The 10,776-nt window shown below is 36.4% G+C and overlaps 1 pseudogene; it reads right to left on the bottom strand.

The window, feature by feature from the left end:
* Positions 1-9,263: 9,263 nt before the first annotated feature.
* Positions 9,264-9,756, bottom strand: LOC100683149 (annotated as a pseudogene).
* Positions 9,757-10,776: the final 1,020 nt, after the last annotated feature.

Genomic DNA, 10,776 nt, shown 5'->3' on the forward strand with positions numbered 1-10,776 from the left:
TATTGGCAGGAGCCAAAAGTACAGGTATTGTATTACCAATTATACGTGTAATAAAAGGCTTTTAAAATCTTCTGTAAAAAAGAAAGAAAAAAAACTGTAAATGGTTGAAAGACATGAAGGAGATTAGGAAAACTAAGAAGACTAGATTTTAAACTGTCAAAGTAGACCTAAATTCTTAAATTATTTATGCCTGAGAATACAGTTAAATGAGGAAAATGATATCTCTTTCTCTTGGGTTGAGAAATAACTATTACATATAAAGTGCTACAAATATGTTTATTATTATTGCTAATACTACTATTATGAATTCTGCATCCATGTGTAAAACAGTAATCATAGGGAAGTCTCAGATATTCCCTTAAAAATAGCTTTATTTACCTTTCAACAAGTGAATAAAGCTCACTCGCTCACTTGTCTGCTGATTGCCTAATTGTTGATTGGGCCAGGGTTAACTGAGGCATATGTAGTCCACCATTCAAATGATTAGCTTTTTCATATGGTTGGCTCACGAAGTTCTTAGAAGGGAGAAAAGAAACGTGCAAGCCTTCTTAAGGTCTAAACTTAAAATGGGCACAATACAGTTCACACTATATTTAATGGAGAAAACCAAGTCACGAGCCTGAACCAAATTCAAAACTTAAGGAAGTAATCCCACTTCGTAATAGGGGAAAATTCAAAGCTGCTTTGCAAAGGGGATAGGAATATAGAGAGGAGTGGACATAACTCTTGCCCTTTTTGTAATTCACTGATTAAGCAAAACAAAACAAACAAACAAACAAACAAAAACTCTCCACAATGTCCATGGGAACATTTGAATAAATCATCTAAAAAAATTGAATTTAATATGGTGTGATGACACATTTAATATATACTAGATATAAAGTGTTTTCTTACGTGAAAAAATAAATAAAATTAATCTGCTATTTAGGGTTAGCAAAAATGTTTTGGTTTTAGTGTAATGAATATCTGTCTTCTTGGCAAGATGGAAGTTGCTTTTAGCACCAGGACCAAGTATCTGTTCCCCGTATGACCACAGCATATAAAAGAATATTTTTATTGTGTTTTGCCTTTAAAGAAAGTAATTCATATGACTAATCCTAAAGGACTTATTGAGACCTAATATCATGGAGACATTAAAAGTGAACACTGAAATCAGACTGTTTAAATTCAAATCCTATTACCTCTTACTAGTGTGGTGACCTTCAGCAGGTTACATAATATTTCTGAATCTCTTCTTTATGGGCAAAGTAGGGATGATAAAAATACCTATCTCATAGAGATTTTATGTAAAATGAATTAGGCAACCAAGAGAAGACTCCTGTGCGTGGCACAAGTCATACAGTAAATTATCCAAGAAATGTTGGCTATTTTTATGGCAAATATTAAAATCAAATGTAAAACAAAAGGACCCAGAATATACTGTGAAATATTATTTGATATTCATTGTTGAATTTATCATAATAAAATTCCTACTAACTTCAACTCCAAGATAGTATTAAGTTCATATTGTAGGTGCAGCCCGAGTGGCTCAGCACTTTAGCACCTGCCTTCAGCCCAGGGCGTGATCCTGGAGACCCGGATCGAGACCCACATCAGGCTCCCTGCATTCAAACTACTTCTCCCTCTGTCTGTGTTTCTGCCTCTCTCTCTCTCTGTGTCTCTCATGAATAAATAAAATCTTAAAAAAAAAATAAAAGTTCATATTGTAAAGGAGTTAAGGAACCATTTTGTGATGTGCTTAGCCTATCACAAACTCCTATTTACAAAGTCATAGAATGAGAAACAATAAATAAAAATTAAAGGATGGTAAAAACTATAGTAGTGAAGGAAATGTCCTATGAAGAGTTTGAAAGTTGTCAGTACCTGGGCAGCCCAGGTGGCTCAGTGGTTTAACGCTGCCTTCAGCCCAGGGCCTGGTCCTGGGGACCAGGGATCGAGTCCCATGTCCAGCTCCCTGTGTGGAGCCTGCTTCTCCCTCTGCCTGTGTCTCTGCCTCTCTCTCCCTCTCTCTCTCTCTGTCTCATGAATAAATAAAATATTTAAAAACAAAAACAAAAACAAATGAAAGTTGTCACTCCCATTTTTATAAGAAAAAGCTAAAAAATCTGAAAATCAGTGACTTTTCTTGGGTCTATTGCTATGCCAAAACTGAAGACTCAGGCAAATCGAGAATCATAGCAGCAATGTGCTTATCTGGAGCAGAGGCTGCTTGAGCTATAAAATGACAGAAAATTTAAATGATTAAGTTGAATGAATTTCTGGGGGCTGAGTTGGATTACTGTGGGAATGAGAAACATCTAAGGGCTACAGTGTTGGGGAAGATCTCACACTTTCAAAGGCTTTACCTCTAGAAACTCCACTAGGTTTATGTAGTAAAAAACCTAGAAAGACCATTACATGACTGCCAGGAAGACTAGATGAGTAATTCTTGTGAAATGTTCCCAGAATCTTATTCATAACAATGGTCTACTTTCCCTGGAAAAAGCACTTTTCCAGAACATTAGCCAACCTGGGGGAAGGGAATTCCTCCCACTCTAGACCCCTTGAGCTTTTCTATCTCATTTAAGGCCAGCAGAGGTGGGGGGGTGGGGGAGTTATACAGTGAAAGTGACAGTCCACAGACACAGGCACACTTAAAGACTGAGATTGAATTAGAAGATAATAGAACTCTCTTATCCCCTCACACTTTACCACAATACTAGCAGGACTCCAACATATAATAGTGGATCACAGTTGAAACACATAAAAAACACAACTATTTTTGAGGAAGAGTACTTAGAAAGACCAAGGTGAAGACAGGAAACAAGACAGGACATTGAAGATACATGAAGTCTATGGCACCTATAAGTATAGAAAACATTAAGCAAAATCCAACTTCAGACAGATTAACATGAATCCTCATAAAAGAGGCATATTTGTCTCTAGTGTATCCTATCATGCCCAGGATTCAACAAAAAATTGGAAAACACATCACAGGCAAGAAAAACATATGAGAACAAAGTAATCATCAGAATCTGACTCACAGAGATGGAAATGTTAGAATTAACAGGGAATTTAAAATAAGTGAGACTAATATATTAAAGGCTCTAATAGAAAACCTGGACAACTGCCAAGGCAGATGGTTATGTAAGCAGAAAGATGGAAATTCTAAGAAAGAACCAAAATGAAATGTCATCTGTAAAAAACACTGTAACAGAAAGAATGTCTTTAATTGGCTCATTAGTAGCCTTGACAAAGCTGAGGAAAGAATCAGTGAGCTTGAAGTTAGATTAATAGAAACTTTACAAACTGAAAGTCAAAGAAAAAGACAGAAAAACAATCCAACATTTGTGAGAAAATTTCAAAGGTATAATATGGTTAATTGAGTACTAAAATTAGAAGAGAGAATACACAGAAAAATATTTGAAGAAATAAAAAACTCTATGAGAATATTTGAAGAAATGAAAACTCTTCAAAAACAATGACAAAGGGGTGCCTGAGTGGCTCAGTCAAGTACACATCTGCCTTTAGCTAAGGTCATAACATCAGGGTCCTGGGATAGAGCCTCATGTCAGGTACTCTGCTCAACAGGGAATTTGCTTCTCCCTTTGTGCTCTCCCTCTCTCTTAAATAAATAAATAAATAAATAAATAAATAAATAAATCTTTTGAAAAAGTAATGAAAGATACCAAAATACAGATCCAGGAAGCTCATAGAATACTAAATGTATAAATACCAAAAACTATACCTAGGCATATTATCTTCAAACTCCAGCAAACCAAAAGCAAAATTAAAATGTTGCAAAAAAAAAAAAAAAAAAAAAGCCATAAGAGGAAACACTTTACTAGAGGAAAAAGATAAGAATTAGGGTAGATTTCTCATAGAAACCATGTAACAGAAAGTGAGTGAAATACTTCTAATGCCAGCATACAAAAAAATGAAAACCTAGTATTCTATATCCAGTGAAATTATCCTAAAGTTAAAGTTACATACTTTTTCATACAAATAAAAACAGGGTAAAAGTAAAGGTGTAGAGACAAATACAACATATAACACTAATTAAGGGAAATATGGGGATCCCTGGGTGGCACAGCGGTTTGGCGCCTGCCTTTGGCCCAGGGCGTGATCCTGGAGACCTGGGATCGAATCCCACGTCGGGCTCCTGGTGCATGGAGCCTGCTTCTCCCTCTGCCTGTGTCTCTGCGCCTCTCTCTCTCTCTCTGTGACTATCATAAATAAATAAAAATTAAAAAAAAATAAATTTATAAAAAAAAAGGGAAATATGAAGTTTTGTGTTAATTTTATACAAGACTTCAAAAAATTTTCAGACATAGAGACAAGCACAACATAATGATGAGTGGATCGATTTTCTAAGATGACATAATAATCCTTGACATTTTGCACCTAAAAGCATAGTATCAAAATATGTGAGGCAAAAACTGATAGAACAGAAAAAAGAAAGGGACAAACATACTGTTATTGAAGAATTCAACACTTCTCTATCAGTAGTATAAGACTAAGTAGACATAAAATCATAAAGGATATAGTTTATCAGAAGAGCATTATCAATCCCAATTGACACTCAGAGACTATTCCATTCAACATCAGCAGAATATATTTTCCTCTCAAACTTGCATTGAACTTTCACCATGATAACCCACATTCTGATCATTAAATCATATCTTAGTAAATTTAAAAGAATATAAATCATACAAAGTTAGTTCTGACTATATGGAATTATGCTAGAAATCAATTAAATTAAATTAAACTAGAAACTAATAGAACAACAGCTAAAAACAATCTAGAAATAAAACGAGACACTTCTAAATACAATATTGGCCAATGACAAATCTCAAGAAATTAAAATATATTTTGAAATAAATGAAAATGAAAACATAATTCTTCAGAATTTGTGGAATGCTTTTCCTTTAAGCATTAAAGGCAAATTTATAGCATTAAGTGTATATGTATTAGGAAACAACTAAAATAAATAATCTACACTATCATTTTAGATTTTTAGATCAAAAAGAGCAATTTAAGTCTAAAAGAATTAAGGTAAATGGTGTAATAAATAGAGCAGAAATCAATGAAATTGGAAATAAAATAATTTAGAGAAAAATCAGCAAAATAAAAAAAACTAGGAGGTTTTTTTTGTTTGTTCATTCACTTGTTTTTTAAAGAATAATAAAATTAATAAACTTCTGGGCAGACTAATCAGGGGGAAAAATAAAGAGGACATAAATTACCAATATCAGAAATGGGAGAAAGGACATGCTAAACCCATGGACATTAAAAGGACAATAAGGGACTGCTATAAACAACTATGTTCCTAAAATTTTAAGAATTTAATGAAATGGACCAATCCCTGAAAGACAAAAAGCACTGAAACCCACACAAGGAGAATAGTCTTATATCCATTAAGAAATTGATAATTAATAACTTTCCAAAAAAGAAATCATTAGACCCCAGTTTTACCAATAAATATTACAAATTTTATTTATTTTATTTTTTAAAGATTTTATTTATTTATTCATGATAAACACAGAGAGAGAGGCAGAGACATAAGCAGAGGGAGAAGCAGGCTTCCTGCAGGAAGCCCGATGGGGGACTCCATCCTAGGACCTCGGGATCATGACCTGAGCTGAAGGCAGATGCTCAACCACTGAGCCACCCAGTTCCCCTAAATACTACAAAATTTTAAGAAGAAATTTAAAAACACAAAAATAAATCACCAAGGCACAAAAGATACGAATCCTAAGTGTATTTTACTAAGTGAAAGACGTTCATCTAAAAAGGATATGCATTGTATCATTCCAATAACATGACTTTATTGAAAAGGCAAAACTATAGAGATAGCAAAAAAGATCAGTAGTTAGTTGGCAGAGAGCTCAGGGGAGTGGGGGAAGAGTTAAATATGTGAAACACAAATGATTTTTTGGAGTGGTAAAACTATTTTATGTGATACTATAATTGTGGATACATGACACTATAAATTTTTCAAAAGCCATTAAACTTCACAGTACAAAGAGTAAATCTTACTGTACAGAAATTTTTAAAAATCATTTAAGAGGTCAGAGGAATTGCAGGGTGGGATGCCAAATGCGACAAAACAACCTGACTTTATTATAAGCATGTGTTAGAATGTCATTGAGCCCCTTCAATGAATGAATAGAAGGAACTACTGACCTACATAACTGGAAATGAGTGGGGTCTATAAAACAAAAGACGAAAGAGAATACACATAAGAACTGTACTCTCTGTGGTTAATAAAGTTGCCCCCCATTAGAATACAGGTTAGCAATTATAACACATATATGTTATGAATATATATTGCAAATTATATATATATATGTAGATTGGAATTGAAGATTTGTGTAAATGTCTGTTGGATGGTGGGAGCTAAGTTTCTAACTGTTGGAATGGCTGTTTACAGATAAGCAAGGAGAGAAAGCTGTAACGGTCCACATGGCACTGCAATAGCATTGAACACATCAGCATAAACTCAGGTTTAGTTTAACACAGATAAGAATGGTTACTTATATAAATATTTACAGACATACATACATATACAGGTTAGTATTCACATATACATATCCTTCCTGTCAGCTGAAAAGGCATGGAAGTAATAAGACATATTGACTTCCTTCCAAAGAGTATAGTATGAAAAGATATAAAAACTATCCCTTTCAGGAGAGAAGCCTAGAAAACCAGGTTGATCACCAGGTCAACCAGGTGATCAACAGTCATAAATCATGTTGGTAGCATACACTCCTGATGTGATGTAATGAAAATAGCACTTTACCTCTAAAGTCTTCCTTCCCCAAACCAGTAATACCAGTCTCATAATGAGGAAAACATTGGACAAATGCAAGTAGAGGGGCCTCTGACAATATACCTGACCAGTACACCTCCAAACTTGTCATCAAAAATAAGGGAAGTCTGAGAAATTGTCACAGTTAAGAGGAGCCTAAAGATACATAACACTAAAATGCAATATAATATCCGGGATGGAATCTTAGAAAATAGGTGAAATGGTGAAAATAGGTGAAAACTGAGAAAATACAAAATATGTTCTTTCGTTAATAATGTGTCAGTATATACCATATTTTCAATGATAGGGAAACAGATGTGGGGTATATGAAAACTGTATGTACTATCTTTGCAATAATTCTGTAAATCTAAAGTGTTCTATCATAAGATATTTATATTAAAAAACAGCAAGGTCAGTGACCAAATTAAATCAGCCATCCTTAAAAACTGCCTGCATCTCAGATAGAATTTAAATAGCTGGGCCTATAATTTAAGCAGATCATCTTTTTGTAGATTTTTTTTTTTTTAACTTTCATTTATTTATGATAGTCACAGAGAGAGAGAGAGAGAGGCAGAGACACAGGCAGAGGGAGAAGCAGGCTCCATGCACCGGGAGCCTGATGTGGGATTCGATCCCGGGTCTCCAGGATCGGGCCCTGGGCCAAAGGCAGGCGCCAAACCGCTGCGCCACCCAGGGATCCCCAGATCATCTTTTTGAAAAGTCAGATAAAGTGCATTATGAAGCCAGGCAAATGATACCAAATTTATATTGTGTTATTTCTGTGTCATGTCCAGTGTGCCTAAAATAGAATGTGCAAGGGAGAAAGTAGTAGGAGTTGAGGACCAAGGGAAAAAAAATCAGAGCAAAATTGTGTAAGGCATTATGGAATTGCATTATATTTGTTTTTGATTTATTATGAAATGTATTAATTATGAAATACAAGGCTATTAGAATGGGAATGACCTAAGCATTCTAATATGGCAGACAGACATAGGAAGGAAGGAAGGAAGGAAGGAAGGAAGGAAGGAAGGAAGGAAGGAAGGAAGGAAGGAAGGAAGGAAGGAAGGAAGATAAAGAATTACTCCAGATTTTATATTAAGAATACATGACAGGAGTCAAGGACAAATGTAAAAAAAAAATTTGCAAAAATAAATTTTAGTGACTTGGGGCACCTGGGTGGCTCAGGGGTTGAGCATCTGCTTTTGGCTCAGGTCATGATCCCAGAGTGCTGGGATTGAGTCCCACATCGGGCTCCCCACAGGGAGCCTGCTTCTCTCTCTGCCTTGGTCTCTGCCTCTCTCTCTGTCTCTCATGGATAAATAAATAAAATCTTTAAAAAAAATTTTTAGTGATTTAGCCCCTAAAGGTAGACAAAAGTGGTGAGATTTGGGGTACATTTTCAAAACAGAGCCAATAGGATAAGTAACTAGAAAGATTTAATTGCCATTAATTAAGCTGGAACACACTGTGCATTCACTCAAGGCATACAATTCAACCGTGAAAAGGGAATAAAGTACTGACAGAACCTAAGTAAAAGAAGCCAGACACAAAGGCTACACGCTATGTAATCACATTTATATGAAATGTTTAGAATAGGAAAATCTGCAGGGACATTAGTAGTTGCCAGGGGCAAGGAAGGGAGGCACATGGGGAATAACTACTAAAGATCACAGGATTTCTTTCTGGGGTGATAAAAGTATTTTGAAATTAGATGCTGGTGATAGAATTCATAGTGTCGCAAGTTTAGTTTTGGAGGTAAGTTTGATATGCAGATTATAAATAAGGGAGTTGAGGGTATAAATTGTGATGTCAAGAAGGCAGCTGAATATCTAACTCTTTAACTTAGGAATTGAGCCTGAACTAGAGGTATAAATTTTGGAGTGGTCAGTCTATACGTGATCTTTCAAGTCCTGACACTAGATGTAATCATCAAGTAAGTAAATGGAAACAGAAAGGAGAAGTGGTCCAATGACTGAGCCCTTGTATATGTTAAAAAAATCAGGAAAAGGAAGTTAAGCTAGCAAAAGAAAATGAGAAAAAAGCACTTAGTGAAGTACCCTAGCAATTAATGGAAATAAAATGATCAACCAGGTCTAATACTGCAGAAATGTCAAATAAGATGAGGTCTGAGAATTCTTAATTACTATAGGAACTTTGTTAAGGGTACGGGTAAACTTGATTAGAATAGCTTTAGTGATGATGTGAGGAAAAACTCTGGTTGGAGTGCTTCAAGAAACGATGCTAGAAGAGGCATTAGAGAAGAAAACAGAGTCAGTGGGCATGGGTGGGTAACTGTGGTAAGAGTGGATGAGCTATCTTCTGACTCTATTTTTTTTCCCATAACATAGAGATCAAGCTCATTAGCTGAAAGGGAGGGTGGTTGAATGGTTTTAGAGGTCTGTGCAAGAGGAGTTAGAAATCCTCTTGTTTACGAGTGGGGGATTAATTGGACTAGAGAAATACAGCACAATAGTTAGGCCCAGACATTCTGCCAATTTTTCTTGAGCAACAACATGAGGAAATTGACAGCTAAGTGGATGTTGTACACAAGCTCATCATCGTCACCTTCACATGGCCAACAGCCACTGCCAGACACAGAACCTTCCTCATCTGGAATTTGATGGTGGACTTCACTTCATCCACTTTGGCCACCATGTTCTCATTGTGGGTCAGCAAGGAAGGGAACTTGTCAGCTTTATTCAGGCCTGGACCCAGGATTCCTGGGATCTGCTTGATCAGAGATTCTGAAGCTAAAAAGGCATCATACTTCTTGGCCAGCTTCTTGACTAATTTTTTTTTATTCCTGTTGAGTTTCTTTAGTACCTCAATGTTCATGTAGGGAATACCCACTCACTTGGCCTCATCAGTGCTGCTGATCTCCTGAAACACATTTGGAGAACTTGGGGGGCGACGTGTGGCCCTAAGCCTGATGGTGCCTGAGAAACATTTGTCCTTCTGAGGGTCATAGTTTTCAGGCTCATCTGCAGCTCCACCGTCTCCAAAAACTGCTGGCACTTGTACTGGTCCCCATGCAGGCCTTCCTGCACCACCTAATACAGGGTGTCTCAGGAGACTTTGATGCTCATGGCTTCTTGTGCCACAGTAATTGGAAAAGAGAACAAGAGCTTTTATTTGAACAAATTTTGGTTGGTTTAGTGACGAGAAGAGCATGAAGTAAGAAGAACTGAAGCAAGGAGAGAACTGAGTAACTGTAAGTCATGGAGTTTATGCTGGATAAATAAGAAAAAGAAGAGGACCTGCATTTGGGCTACTAGAGGTAATGAACTGGAAGACAGAACAGTGTTGGCAGAGAATGAGGTATTTGACATCGGGATTATAGAGCGCATACAGTGATTGTTTATGACAATGACTACAACATGGCTTAAAAGCGAGTGGCTAAGGAAGAGGGATGACAATAATACAGAAGCAGAGATCATGAACAGGAGGTAAGGTGTAGGAAGGACACCTACTTCGACCTTGAAATCTTCAAAATTATGAACTAGGCAGTGTTAAGTGAGAGTAACACTGAGTCATGAGCCAAAATCTTTAAGAAATGAGGAGTGACTAAAACTGGAGAGGAAGACACATAAGGGTAAGAAGATGACTCATAACAAGGCACAAAAGTAGTAAAGTTTGATGACATGAGTTTCATGCAACGACTTTTAGGGACAAAGGAGGGACAATGATTGGAAGTTACAAAGAGAAGCAAAGAGAAAACCTTCCCACCTCTGAGTACAGAGGCACAAGAGAGGCAGAGAGAACCATCCACCACTTAAGAGTGATATAGGAAAGCAGTGTCTTAGAGGAAACACAGATTTCAAGAGAGCAGAGCTAGAAGGTGATGGAATTTCACAGAAGAGGAAGATATGGGGGAAAAGCACAGTAAGAGTGATTTAAGCCATTGCACAGAGTTCTCCAGGGATTAGAGTCTGTTGGACAAAATAACATGGTGGCCCCACACATGTAGTAATAATGGGTATTGGTAA

The sequence above is a fragment of the Canis lupus genome, chromosome 12, assembly GCF_011100685.1.
Source record: "Canis lupus familiaris isolate Mischka breed German Shepherd chromosome 12, alternate assembly UU_Cfam_GSD_1.0, whole genome shotgun sequence".
NCBI classification, from domain to species: domain Eukaryota; kingdom Metazoa; phylum Chordata; class Mammalia; order Carnivora; family Canidae; genus Canis; species Canis lupus.